This window comes from Nipponia nippon, unplaced genomic scaffold (genome assembly GCF_047370975.1).
Source record: "Nipponia nippon isolate SJK-2023a ecotype South Korea unplaced genomic scaffold, ASM4737097v1 scaffold_16, whole genome shotgun sequence".
NCBI classification, from domain to species: Eukaryota; Metazoa; Chordata; class Aves; order Pelecaniformes; family Threskiornithidae; genus Nipponia; species Nipponia nippon.
Genome location: NW_028262332.1, coordinates 3,339,558 through 3,353,281, shown reverse-complemented (window position 1 = coordinate 3,353,281; position 13,724 = coordinate 3,339,558). Strand labels below are relative to the sequence as shown.

The 13,724-nt window shown below is 40.8% G+C and overlaps 1 protein-coding gene across 5 annotated transcripts in view; it reads left to right on the top strand.

The window, feature by feature from the left end:
• Positions 1 to 10,522: 10,522 nt before the first annotated feature.
• The window catches only part of TNC (tenascin C), a 74,240-nt gene continuing 71,038 nt past the window's right edge, over positions 10,523 to 13,724 (top strand). For 4 of the 5 annotated variants that reach the window (XM_087752643.1, XM_087752642.1, XM_009475833.2 and 1 more), the window contains exon 1: positions 10,523 to 10,700. The gene's annotated coding sequence lies outside the window, so the exon portion shown is untranslated. Of the gene's footprint in view, positions 10,701 to 12,548; positions 12,667 to 13,724 lie in introns of all 5 variants that reach the window. The other variant, XM_087752641.1, reaches the window with a different exon arrangement.

Sequence of the window (13,724 nt, the reverse complement as noted above, 5' to 3'; positions counted from 1 at the left end):
GTCTATCGTACTTACCAGCCCCCCTCCCTTCTTCTCCTGGGATATTGCTCTTGAACCTGAGGTTCAACATCCAAAGTTAGTTCTTCCTTGAAAATGAGCAGATTAGTTCCAACTCTCACACTAAAACACTTGGCTGGTCTGTACAAATGCTGTGCAGGTCAAACAGCTCTGCTGTCTGGCTTATGTCTCTGCTAATTCAGTGAACCCTTCACCTCTTCAGCTGATTGCAGAGGCTAAGAATTACAAAGCAAATGATCGATTCTCCATCAGCCAGATTCCTGACTTTCTCTAATGACTTTATCTGCTGCTCATCCCCAAAAGCTGGATGGAGAGGTTAAATTTCCCTATTTACTAATCTGTGACCATGATTTATTAGTTTAAAACAATTTTAGGATATGTTTTGAAGACTAGAGGCATAAGTGTGTAGGGCCAGCACAAACAGGTAGGTTTTAGTTGTTTTGGAATGTCTTCTCAACCACATCTTGAGATTTCTAGAACTTGGACAGACAGCTTTCCTTCGAGGTTTGTTTGGGGGTTTTGGCGAAATTTTTTTTTTTTTTTTTGACTCAAAGGACAGACAAATAGATATCTTCCTCTCTTATCAGGGTGCTTTGAATAGAAATGTTTTTTTCCCCTCTCTTATGTCAGTGGATCAGGACTATTTTAGTAAAAGCCAGTCAGACTGTGCAAGATGGACACAGTGTGTCTGCTTATCCTCAAGTGGGTCTTTTGTGGATGCTATTGATAGAACATTGATTGGAATACATAAATACTAATTTGTGTATATGCTTGCTTACCTTCACTCCCAGGAATGCCAGTGATGGTATGCATGATATGATATTTATAAATGTGGCTAAATAGCAGCTTTTATTTAATTTCCAGAGGGTATGTAATTGAAGGTCCTTCTGCCACATTTTTCTACAGTGTCTTCCTGTGTCAGGGTTTTCCTTTAGGATTAAGACAGCTGTTGTGACCAGCTTTCTACTTTAAAGGTTGGACATGGTTACCTTGACAGCCAGTGGGTCTTGTCTCTCCAGCTAGCAAAAATTAATCACTGCACATTATCAAACCCACCACCTTCAACTCCATGGATCCAAATCCTTGTAAAGTTTCTCTTTTGTTATGTTGGGGAGGTTGCATGTGTACATTTGTTATGGATTACCTGTTAAATAGCTAACCAAGCCAGGTACAGCTTTGAGACTAATTGACAGCATTGCCTGAAACATGAATGACTAAACTGAGCTGTAGTCTTTTTTTTTGTCTTTTTTTTTCCTTAGCAAAGAATTTTTCACCATTTTCCTCAGAATAGAGGCCTTCATCCTAAGGCAGGTATTATAATAGAACCAAGGTGTTGTGTATTTGGGTATGGATAGCTGAAAAATGTCAAATTAGTCATGTAGGCTTCTGGCTGGGTATTAGAAAGTCTTGAACCTTGTCTTTGATGTATCATTCTGCTACTGACATCATGTTTCATTTTGGTGTAGTTCACCCTCAAAAAGAAGTGCTGTATTTGCCAAGCTTGTTTTACTAAACTGTATTGGTTTTGGTATACCTTATTATGCCCTAGGGAAAGACTATATTACCTTTAAGGTCCCATCTCATTCTTTTTCTGTGTAAGTGCTTTGACATTTTTGGATGAAATGTGCCTTTGGGGCTAAATATTGCTTAAACTCATGAAACCATTTCTCTGTTTTTTAGTTACAGCACAGCACGGCTCACACTAGACTCATTTAAGGAAGTAGTTAGCTTCCAGAAGAGCTTCTTATTAAATCTTCATTCTCCTTTTTCCTAGAAAGTAGATTTTTATATTTAGTAGCAGCAAACAAAGATACGTCTATGTAACAGGTGTACATTTTTGCAGAGGAGTAGTCTCATACTTACGCTAGGTGAGTGGTCCATTTATGTTGACCAGTTGGCATGTCTCTTTGTGACTGAACATGTTTTCTGGGAGCAACATCGCACTCAGGGAAGTGCTTCTTTCTGGCACCTTTTATTGCAGGGCCCTTCAGGGCCATGACTTAGTCCAGGAGTGTCCACAGCTTTTTTGCTGTGGTGTGGAGGAAGTGTATGGGAGGTGTTGATGTGGCATAAATGAGGACGTTTGTGTAGCAAGTGCCATTAAATTCCTACCCAAAATTGAGACAGATTCTTATTAAACAAACCATACTTAATATACCAAGATAGACCAAGGGAACATTGCTCTCACTGTGTGTGGAGAGCTACATTTTTCAACTACCATGTTCATTAGATAGCCCCATCTCTAAGGGAGTGCTTAGATAGAGTAGTCCTGTGGGTGATATAGGCTACCTTCCTCCCAGGCCAAACCCCTTGTGATGATGGGTGAAATTGCATCATGTTTTCTAAGGAAAGTGTACTTAGGTGTTCTCACATCTGTTTATGCTGTATAACTACGCACCCTTCAGTCTTTATTAGCATTAGGAATCTTCATCACTGTAGGGCATATACTGATAATGGTTATTGTTATATTTGAACACGTTTCATACAGAATGGATAAGCACTGCAGACTTCTGCTTTGCTGTTTTTGTTGCTTAAGCTTCAGTAGGGAAACTGTTCCTGCAAGACATTTAAGGATGTGTTTAGCTGTAATTTTGACATCAATAAGCTTAAAAACATGATTACAGTAAAGTGCACGTAAGTATTTAGGTATGGATAGAAGCCTGTGCTTAGATATTTCTATGAACTCAGACACTTGGAAGATACAAATTGGTATGGCATGGTATAAAACCTTTACAGCAGTTGAGTTACTTTCCCTGTGTCATGTATGAATTAATCACTTATGAGTAGCACTAACATGCTGATAAAAGCTTTACGCCATCCCACATAGTGACCTTCACTTTCTCGCTCAGTCCTCAGCAATTTGCTATATTCTTTCTTGTCACTCTTCCTACCCTGATACATAGTGAAAACCATATTTTGTCTCAAACTTCTAATAAAATCTACTGCAAATATAATAAATGACAAAGATATTTGTGAACATTGTCACAGAGTCTGATACCAGCAGTTTGGATGGAAAATATTTATGTACTGGCATAGTTATTATTGTCTATTTACTCTTTTTTTTGGTTTTGGTGAAGCTTTGATTTTTCTTGAGTGAATTTAGCATAGTGCTATCTAGATTATCTTTGTAAATGTTTATGATATCACTAATAACAAATTCTTGTCTAGCGTACATTATCAGTGTGTTGATGACTACCTTGCAAAGGACATTTATTTTATAGATCAGGGAAAGAGATGATCAAGGTCATCTTTTCAAAGCGTGGCAGACCTTGCATTAGCACCCAAGTCATCTGGTTCTTCTCTCATGTACCCCTTAACAGGCACATAATTTCTTTTCACTGATGTGATAAGAGTTTGAAATAACGTTATCAAAGGCCAACGTTTTCTCAATTACCTCCTGTTTGTGATTAAGCTTGTGGTCTTTCCAGATTATGCAAATACTGCCAAGGCGTACAGAAGCCCAGTGGGTCTGCTCTCAAAAAGCTGCTTCTTATTTCTTCATTTAGGGAATTAATGCAACCCTTGGGAAATGTCCTGATGATGATAATGCATCCAAATAATAGAGGAAATTTCCTTTTCCTTTTTGGAGATTATTGAAGTTCTCTAGTGCTGATCTGTGCATCAATTGCAAACTTGCACCTTCAGTTTCTGCATTCATCTATTTAGGTCAGACTTCCCCTGGGTTAAGAATGAGCTTCTGCATTCTCTGATACCAAAACAGTGGACACTCTTCCTGCCTTTCAACATGGGTTGCAATTATCAGGATCAATCCAGCCTCAAAGCAATGTTGTCTTCAGCATGGTTGAACATGGTTATACCAGTGCTCATCACATTTGGGATAGTCTGTATATATAAATTAGTGTTCTCACCTAAATATAAGCACTGGACAAGCAGCCGAAAGTCTGCAGTGCTTGAAAGTCCTTATCACATCAGGGAAGGGAGAATATTAGTGCAGAGGCAACATGAATTGCTCCAAATAGCAGATATTTAAAGCAATAGTTTAGATATTTAGATATTTTCTGGGGAAATAAGTTGAAGTGTCTTCTTGTATATTAGCATTGAGCGATTCTAAATAAATGCTCTCATAGAAAGCAGTCTGTTTGCAAATGATTGTCAAGTAAGCAGCAGGGAATGCACTGGGACAGTGGTTTGCTGCAAATTAGTGGGAAATCAACTGAAAAGCAGGAGATAAGATGGTAGCTCAAGAGCCAAAGTTTTAGCAAGGTTGCCAGAATAATACTCGATGTGAACTAGAATTAACTGACCTATAATTGGCTATGGTCGTAAAGGAATCAAGGCAATGCAGATGTAAAGACAAAGGTACTGTGAACTTGATTCTATACCAGTGAAATATTGTGAATATGGTCTCAAAAGACAGAAAACATAGGGAAAGGATATTTAGCGAAGAAGGATCAAAATGTCTCTGGAAATTACTTGACCTAAAAGCAACAGTGATAAGAACGGAGCGTGGAAAGGATCTTTAAAGTCATATCTCCTTAAGGATCAGCGCTGTGATATTATACCCTCTCTTTAAACCTTGATTTTTCATCTTCCTCTTAACATTAAATAAGGTAAGCTGTCTTCAGCAGGATGCATTTCATTGTGACTAAATTGGTGCTGTTTCTCAAGCTGGCTGGCTTGGCTGTCTCCATGCTGTGCTCTTGGGTGTTGCTTTTGAGCATTGTCCTACTCTAACATTAGTTTTCTAGGAGAAATGCACTTCCTTCCAGCCATGGGCACTGAATACGTCTGGCTCCTAAAATTGTTCAAAACAAATATCTATTTCCCTGCCCCAAAGCAATATCATCTGGCCATTTATGTTTTATAAGTTCTGTTCCAGTGGCTCACTGCATTCCCATCTGCAAGTTATTGAAATCGGCTGCATTATGTGCGTGGCAAAAGACTTCTGAGGCTACCCTAACAGTAGCGTTAATTCCCCCTGTGTTCATGTCTTCGTATTCAGGGCAGCTCTCTCTCAAATATACTGCTGCAAAGTAGACTATTCCTAGGACTGGGTGAACCAACACGGGCATTAAATTGGAACTAAGCCTAATCTAATTACCTGTGTTGTAACAATTTTGTCCCAAGGTAATAATGAGCATATTCTTTGCGATTCACTAATATTTTCCAACACAATTAGTTGGTCTCTTTTATGCTTTCATAAATATCAAGATATTCCTAGATTTGCCTGTCTGTTATGATCTTACGTACACGTTTGAATTTCATCTGTCATATGAGCTTGTAAGCACATAAAAACCCAGAAATAAACTCAAGAGTATGAAGTTCAGTGTTCATTTAATTTCTCCCTGTTGCTTTCATTTTAAAAAAATCAATTGCTATCCACATTTATCTAATGAAAGAATATACCACAGGGCACAGAATCCAGTTTTAGTCTTGCTTGTTAGAGATCACAACCTAAAGCTATCTTTCTGATTAAATTACATTTTCCCTGTTCTTTCATGTTATCATTTGCTTCTGACTCAGTTATCTTTCGATATTTGCAATGGAGTATGATTAAGGATGGGTGAGCCCAAAAAGATAAGACAAGAACAGGCCTGAACTCTTACCTGAAACTCATCTCACATGGCATATTTTTTTGAAGTCAGGTAAGTGGGTGGAGAATTATTGGAGAAAAATTTAGTTCAAATTTTGATTCAGTAACTGTTGGCAAAAAAGCTAGTATTAGCAAATGCTCCAAAAACAAATCCTGCAAGTTGCTTTCCACAGTTTACACACAAGCGTTAACTATCTTAGAATCATAGAATTGTTTAGGTTGGAAAAGACCTTTAAGATCATCAAGTCCAACCGTTAACCCAGCAATGCCAAGTCCACCACTAAACCATGTGCCTAAGCACCACATCCACCTGCCTTTTAAATACCTGCAGGGATGGGGACTCAACCACTTCCCTGAGCAGCCCGTTCCAGTGCTTGACAACCTGTTTGGTGAAGAAATTTTTCCTAATATCCAACCTAAATGTTCTCTGGCGCAGCTTGAGGCCATTTCCTCTTGTCCTATCACTTGCTGCTTGGGAGAAGAGACCGACCCCCACCTCGCTACAACCCTCCTTTAAGGCAGTTGTAGAGAGCAGTAAGGTCTCCCCTCAGCCTCCTTTTCTCCAGGCTAAACAACCCCAGTTCCCTCAGTCACTTACAAGCCATAAGACTTGTTCTCTAGACCCTTCACCAGCTTTGTTGCCCTTCTTTGGACATTCTCCAGCACCTCAATGTCTTTCTTGTAGTGAGGGGCCGAAAACTGAACACAGGATTCAAGGTGCAGCCTCGCCAGGAAGCTCTCTGTTCAGCCAGGCTGGTCTTCTTCCCCACCGGCTTGTCTTTCAGCACATGGGGATGGCCTGCTCCTGCGCCTTTAAGATTTCCTTCTTGAAGAATGTCTAGCCTTCCTGGGCTCCTTTGCCCTTCAGGACTGCCTCCCAAGGGACTCAAGGCTCCTGAACAGGCCAAAGTCTGCCCTCCAAAAGTCCAAGGTAGCAGTTCTGCTGACCCCCCTCCTTACATCTCCAAGAATTGAAAACTCTATGATTTCATGATTGCTATGCCGAAGATGGCCTCCAACTGTCACATCACCCACCAGGCCTTCTCTGTTCACAAACAACAGGTCTAGCCGGCACCCTCCCTAGTTGGCTCCCTCACCAGCGTGTCAGGAAGTTACCTTCCACACACTCCAGGAACCTCCTAGGCTGTTTGCTCTCTGCTGTATTGTGTTTCCAGCAGGCATTTGGTAAGTCAAAGTCCCCCATGAGAACAAGGGCTAGCGATTGTGAGACTTCTCCCAGCTGCTCATAGAATACTTTGTCTGCCTCTTCATCCTGGTTGGGTGGCCTATAACAGACTCGCACCATGATATCTGCCTTGCTGGCCTTCCCCCTGATTCTTAGACAATCAAAACACTCCCTAACGTACAGAGCTACTCCACTGCCTCTCCTTCTTTGCCTATCCTTTCTGAAGAGCCATCCGTTGCAGCACTCCAGTTGTGCAACTCATCCCACCATGTTTCTGTGATGGCAATGATGTCATAGTTTTCCTGCTGCGCAATGGCTTCCAGCTCCTCCTGTTTGTTGCCTATGCTGTGTGCATTGGTGTAGATGCACTTCTGTTGGGCTATTGCTTCTGCCACCATTTTGGGGGGAGAAGCCCTAATTCCTACATGACCATTCTCAGGCGCTTCCATGGTTTCTAACACATCTATAGCCCTTGTGTCTTTGCTGCCGCATGGATCCCCATCCCCTGCATCCACTGAGATGTCAGAGTGAAGGACCTCACTAGCACACCATCCCTCAAACTTTGGCAGGCCACCCCCAGGCTTATTTTAAGCCTGGTTTTATCCCTTTCCCCCTTCAAATCTAGTTTAAAGCTCTTTCAATGAGCCCTGCTAACTCCTGTGCAAAGATCCTTTTCCCCCTTTGAGAGAGGTGTACCCTGTCTGTCACCAGCAGGCCTGGTGTTGTGTAAACCGACCCATGATCAAAAAAACCCAAAATCCTATTAGTGACACCAGGCTCGGAGCCAGGTATTGATCTGCTGGCTCTTCCTTTGTCTTCCCTCATCATTCCCTGCAACTGGAAGGATAGAGGAGAACACTACTTGTGCTCCTGATCCCTTAACCAGTTGTCCCAAGGCCCTGAAGTCTCTCTTGATTGCCCTCGGACTTCTAATTGCAACTTCATCACTGCCTACCTGAAAAATCAATAACAGATAGTAATCCAAGGGCCGTACCAGGGTAGGGAGCTTTCTCTTCATGTCTTTAACCTGGGTCCCAGGGAGGCAGGAGACTTCCCTAAGAAGTGGGTCTGGTCTGCATATTGGGCCTTCTGTTCCCTTCAGAAGGGAGTCTCCTATGACAATGACCATTCTTTCTTTCTTTATGGAAGCAGTTTTGGCGCAAGGTGTAGGGCGACTTAACCTCGTCGATGCCTCCAAGCTAGATGAACCATTGTCCTCATCATTGTTCGGTTCCACTTGCAGAGCCTTGTACCTATTGCGCAAGGGAACCTGGGAAGGTGAGGTAGTCACAGAGGAGATGTGCCTGCTGCACCAGGCAGGAACTTGTCACCATTGCTCCCTAACCCTTAAGTTTAGACTTGTGGGCACGGACAATGAAATACAGTGTTTTGCAAATGTATGTGAAAGGACTACTGAAGTAAGACAGTGAATGGTTCATTGTATGGGGAATAGTCTTTTTCAGAGTCCCCATCAGATTTTATTGGAAAAATTGTATTATATCTCACATGCAGTTTTTGGCATTGAGTACACATTTTAATTGAATTTCACAGGACTATATAATTGGGGGAGAGCTAATGTAGGCTGGTACCAAGACTATCTTGAGAATATTCTGAGAAGAATTGCACAGAAAAACTGGAGATGTACTAGTGGCTGTATATAGTAACCCCATTGGCTTTGAGATTTATGGAGTTGTCCAGAACAAGATTTACTTTTAAGAAATGAGCAATCAAAGAGTATCTGATGCCTTTACTAGGGATTAGTTAACATTTCTGACCCTCTCTCCAATAGAGGCGTGTTTCTTCTCTTAGGGCATGACTGTTAGGAAATGCAGCATGTCAAAAAATTAACACAGAGATTGGAAATGGATGTTCATAAATGGTTGATAGAGATGCATTACTGATTTTATTGAAACTTGTGATCTTAGTCTTTTTTGAACACTTCCATAATTGGTTGGAGAAGTGGGATCTGTTTGTTGGAAAATAATTTATAGAAACTTCTACAAGGGTTTTGGTTTTGGCTTTTGGGGGTTTTTTGCTTGGTTTTTCAGCAGCAGCTATTTGGAAATGACTAAAATTTGTGCCATGTGCTGAGGAAGGAGCTCAGCATGAGCTCAGCGATATTATTAGACACAAGAGAATACACACATGGGGTCAGTGTTATGTATGAAAGCCACAGTAAAGAAAATCGAAGTAGTTTAGCGAGCAAAAGAACTCTCCTTTTTCTGATGTCCAAAAATGATGATTCTGAAATGGTGATTCAGTATTTCAGGGACAGGAATTCTCCCATCCTCTCTTAAATGTGTAGGATGGGCCAAATCTTCCTGGTAGTGCTGTTGTGCTTGTGAAGCAGCAAAAAGGAAAAAAAATCCTGAAAGTGGTGTGTGAGTCTATGGAGCCTGGGAAAGGCCAGCTGGGAGGAGATACATTCAGAAAGAAACATGATCAGAAGGGCCTGGCAATCAATTTTTATCCTTATAAGCATACTGGTTCCTGAGCAGGATCCCATTGCTTTCCTACTGGGTTGTCCCATAGCCCCTTGAAATCAGTGAGTAGTGTTTTGTGTTTTCATTGTCTTCAGAAGTGTTTGCATAAATCTTGCTTTCTAAATCATCAAACAGAAGAGTGATTTCATCCTTTATCCTAGAAGACAGACCTGAAAGTTAAAGATTAATATTCCTCTCTCCCCCTGTGCCACTGCCTTCCCCCCCCCCCCCCCCCAACAAAAAAAAAAACCCAAACCAACAGTGAGCTGGAATGTAGACAAGGGAGAGACAGATTTTTAGTATCAGGTAGGAGGGAAATCGGTGTTAATGATAATCCTTTAGCTGTGTTCTTTACTTTTTGCCACAAGCCTGAGGTTCAAGGGTAGTCGGAGATAACAAACACCCCTGAAAAGGTCCCAGATGAGTGCGCTGTGTTACTGATAGCTCTGGGATGGGGAGCAGAGAGAATGCAGTGACTGAGAAACCATAAGCCTCACAAAAGTGGCTGTATTATCTTTACACACACAGAGCCACATAATCTCTTTTTATCAGATCTGAGAAGAAAGGGAATCCCTCCTGTGTCATTCTCTTTGGTCTTTTATCTCTTTTTTTTACAAAGGGTCAGGCTAGGACTCTGCTCACTAGACCTTCCTCTTGATTTCTCTACTCTTCTCCCTATGGCTCTTGAGACAGCAGAAGGAGTGCGAAAGGATGCAAAGGAGGTCACAAGCTTGAAAATATGGGGATTTGCCAGATCCTCAGCTTGTGTAAATCTGAATTTTTCAGTTGATTCCAGTGGAGTGAGGTTGATTTACACTAACTGCACATTAGACCATTATGTTCTGTAGGAGCTTCTGGAATTGAAATCCTGCTTGTGATTCCTCTGATTTTATTTGTTTGCTACTCTTTTGCAATGTTAAAATAATGGGGATGAGGGGATTAAAAGTCCTGATAATGTACTCTGCTGATGCTGTAAGGAAAATATTCCTCTTTATGAGTCATTTGCCCTGAGCTGACTTTCTTTTTTAATGGTTCAGAGGTTTCCTTCTTTAGCCATAAATTGCATGCAAATTCTTTTTTTGTGTGTGTGCCTGTGTATGACAGTGTGTGTATGTGAGTGTGCGTGTGTGTCTTTCAGAAGCTAAGCCAAAGAGAGAGGCTGTTCCTTTAAAGCAAAACTGAAAAAAATGCCTTCAGGCATCCTATTACAGTGGAATGAGCCAAGGATCAGGATTTGCAGCTCAGCTATATAAACCCAGCAGAATCGGCTGATCTGACCAGTTTGCCTTACTGTCAAACGTTTCTGTCTTTCACACTCACATGCAAAATCAGACAATGCAACTTCTCTGAGTTTTGACAGGACTGCAACGAAGTCAGAAGCTGATAGCTGACTTTAACATCATATTTATTTCATGGAGACTGCTTACAGTGGGATCTAATCTCTGTCAGAGTCTGTAAGGTAAGTCTGCTTCCTTCCTGAATTAAAAAATCAGGAGCTCTTCTCCCACAAAAGTTTGCAATGACACTGTTCTGTCATGATGCTCATAGTTATGGCTACCAGTCTGTATAGTCAGGGATCTTATTAAGGAATATTTTTGAATTGGAGCATGCCTGTCTTTAGTTTGTCTTTATTGTCTGGTGTAATAATAACGTAAGAAATGCCTCAATGACATCAATCTGATCCAGTGAATGAATGAAGGATGAGTTAGTTGAATGCTGGACATCTACAGAAATACAGACAGAAACCTAATTGACAGGATGTGTAGAAAATCAGATTTGGGATTTCCTCTTGGCTACTAAAATAATATAAATGTTTCCCCCATCCTCACCTTGTGTACCAGACTAAATCCACTTGCAGTTCTTAAACCTCCCAGGTAACTCCTCTTCCTATGCTATTGTGTATGACTTGAAAAGAGTCAGGCCCTTTTCCTTTTTAATTTGCTCTCTGCACACTTATTTGCACTGAAGCCTTTGTCACCTTCCACCCCGTCGCCACTGGGCTCCAGTTTCTTTTAGAAGTATGGTAACAGTAGTCTGCAGTGGGGAGCAAAAGACAAAGGAAGATTCAACTGGTATCTTATTACCAGTACTTAAATGGGTGGGTTCTGGGGAGTGGGAGGGTGAAATTCTCCATCATCATGGAAAAATGGAGACACTTGCTTTACAGTGTGTCTTAACTACTTGCTCCCTTGTGCACTGAGATTTTCTGCATGACTGTGTCTGCACTTACCAGTTAGGCTCAAATTGGCTTAAAATAAAGAAGCTGACTGGGAGAAGGTGATCGCATTTAGCGTCATTTAGAAGTTAAGCCCACTTACTGAAAACTTTGTGTTATATCACCTTTGCAGAGTTTTCCCTGCCTGATTTGTTCTCTGGCTACTAGGAGATAGAGTTTTTGGCAGTTATTCTAAACTTCTGAAAAGTCTGTATCATACTACACAGGAGAAAGATATGTTCAGATTGAAATGATGGTGACATGTCCCCTTGCACAGTGGAAACATTATAAAATTAAAAAGCATAATAAAGGTATTTATCAAAGTTTCCTTCATGAAAAAATATAAAACCAATGAGATGCATGCGATTCTGTGGACTGGGTAAAAACCTTATTGTCAAGCTGTTGTGTTTGTTTTTCTCTCCCAGTTTATTTTTTTAAAAAGTCATATTAAATAATAGGAATTAATTTTACACGCTTCCAGATTAATGTTATATGTGTGTTTGTTTTATTATGCTGGGGTTGTGCATTTGCCTTTTTAAAGCTGTGAAATCTTAAGGGTGCTGTAGTCTGAGAATGAGCTGGACAGTGGGGGCTAGCGACAGTCCTTTGAATTCTAGGAAGACTTGCAGAAAAGAGTTATGATGTCTTTTGGGTTTTTTCTTACTGCTATTGGGAAATCAGGAGCAAGCGTTTGATCAAATTAAATTGTTTAGCCAAAAGAAGAGAATCGGTCTATCTGCAGTTCACTTTCGCTGGCAGTGAATTTTGAAAGTACTTGGAAGGGTTATCAAGGTGTTCCTAGTGCACCCCATTTGCAGCTGCTACACGTCTGCACCGTTGCTCAGGAAAGGATGCGCATCTGAACTGAGCAGGGCCATGAGCAGCTGAAGAGAGGCAGAGTGAGAGGGATGCTATACAGGGGACTGCTTGCCCCCACTGTCACTGACCCTATCGCAGTTACTATCCTCAGTAAATTGCTATTCATTTCCCATATTTTTTGCTCGTTAATTTCATCCTCTGGCTCCTTTCAGCCCAGAGAAAATTCTTTGCAAGTTCCAATCCTTAATCCTATAACTACAGTTACTTTATCAGTGTTTCCAGAGCTGTAGAAGAGCCAAAGGATCTGCTGAAAAGTGTACAGCCTGCAGATTAGAATGCCATGTCTCATTTGGAGAGGAAGCTGATATTCTGCTGAAGAAATCTCATCCAGGTACATTGTCGTGATAGGCATATGAAAAGAGAACCAACCAGACCCAATCCTCCTGTTGAAATAATGATGCTTAATGACACTAGAACTTACTGGAAATATCCCTAAAGGCAGGCTAAAAAGTGCTCCACAAAATTATGAGTAACTGTGTTAGCTGGAGACTTTTTGTTAATGGAAATCTATTCTTTTTTGGGTTTTGATCCCAGCTCTTTAAGACTGGATTATTTCTCCTCAGCATTCACTGAAACTTAACTATCATGTTGCTAGAACAGCATTTCTAAAGGTGTTTGCAGTTCAGATCAGGTGGCTTATTTTTCATATTATTGCTTTTTATAAAATATCTAAAAAAAGCCAAAGACTATTCATGTATGAAGATGTTCTGACTTGCTATAAAGAAACTGTCAAAGTTTGTTCTGGAGTATTGTTTCACTTTTTGATAAGAAAATTAGATTAGATGGCAGATACTGTGCTTCTCAGGACTTTTTCATCCTTTTCAAGAGTGAAGCAGAACTGAGAAGCAAGTGTGTATTTGAAACAGCGATGTTGCTTTGGAGCCAGAGCTTTAACCCTTTCATCCCTTCTGGTAAAACTACTTGAAATACTAGACCTGCTTGTGCAGTTCTCTGCCGTTTTCCTAGCATGACACAACAGTACATGTGTTTATCTAGCTTTGTAGGCTGTGTTCAGAGGTTTGAGTGGTGCTAAATGGCAATGAAGCATACTGGATTCTATAATAGTTGTCTGGTGTAAATGGATGTCCCGTATTGGCAAATCTGTAACAGAGAAACGGTATTCGTTCAGTTGGCTGTTTCCATTAGTGAACCCTGGTATCTGTCTAGGTTGAATATTACATTTGGAAGTAAGCATAAAAGCAGAGGGTGGTGTCTGCTTCGTTATCAGCTACATGTTTACCTGTCCTACCTGTGTGACATAGATTGAAACATGAGAAATTCAGAGTGATTAAAAATTACGCTAATCTGAAGCCTGTGACTTGATATATTCATCCTTGGACACATGCCATCACAGTCTGCTAAGCTGAAGGGCCATTGACAGTTTTAAGG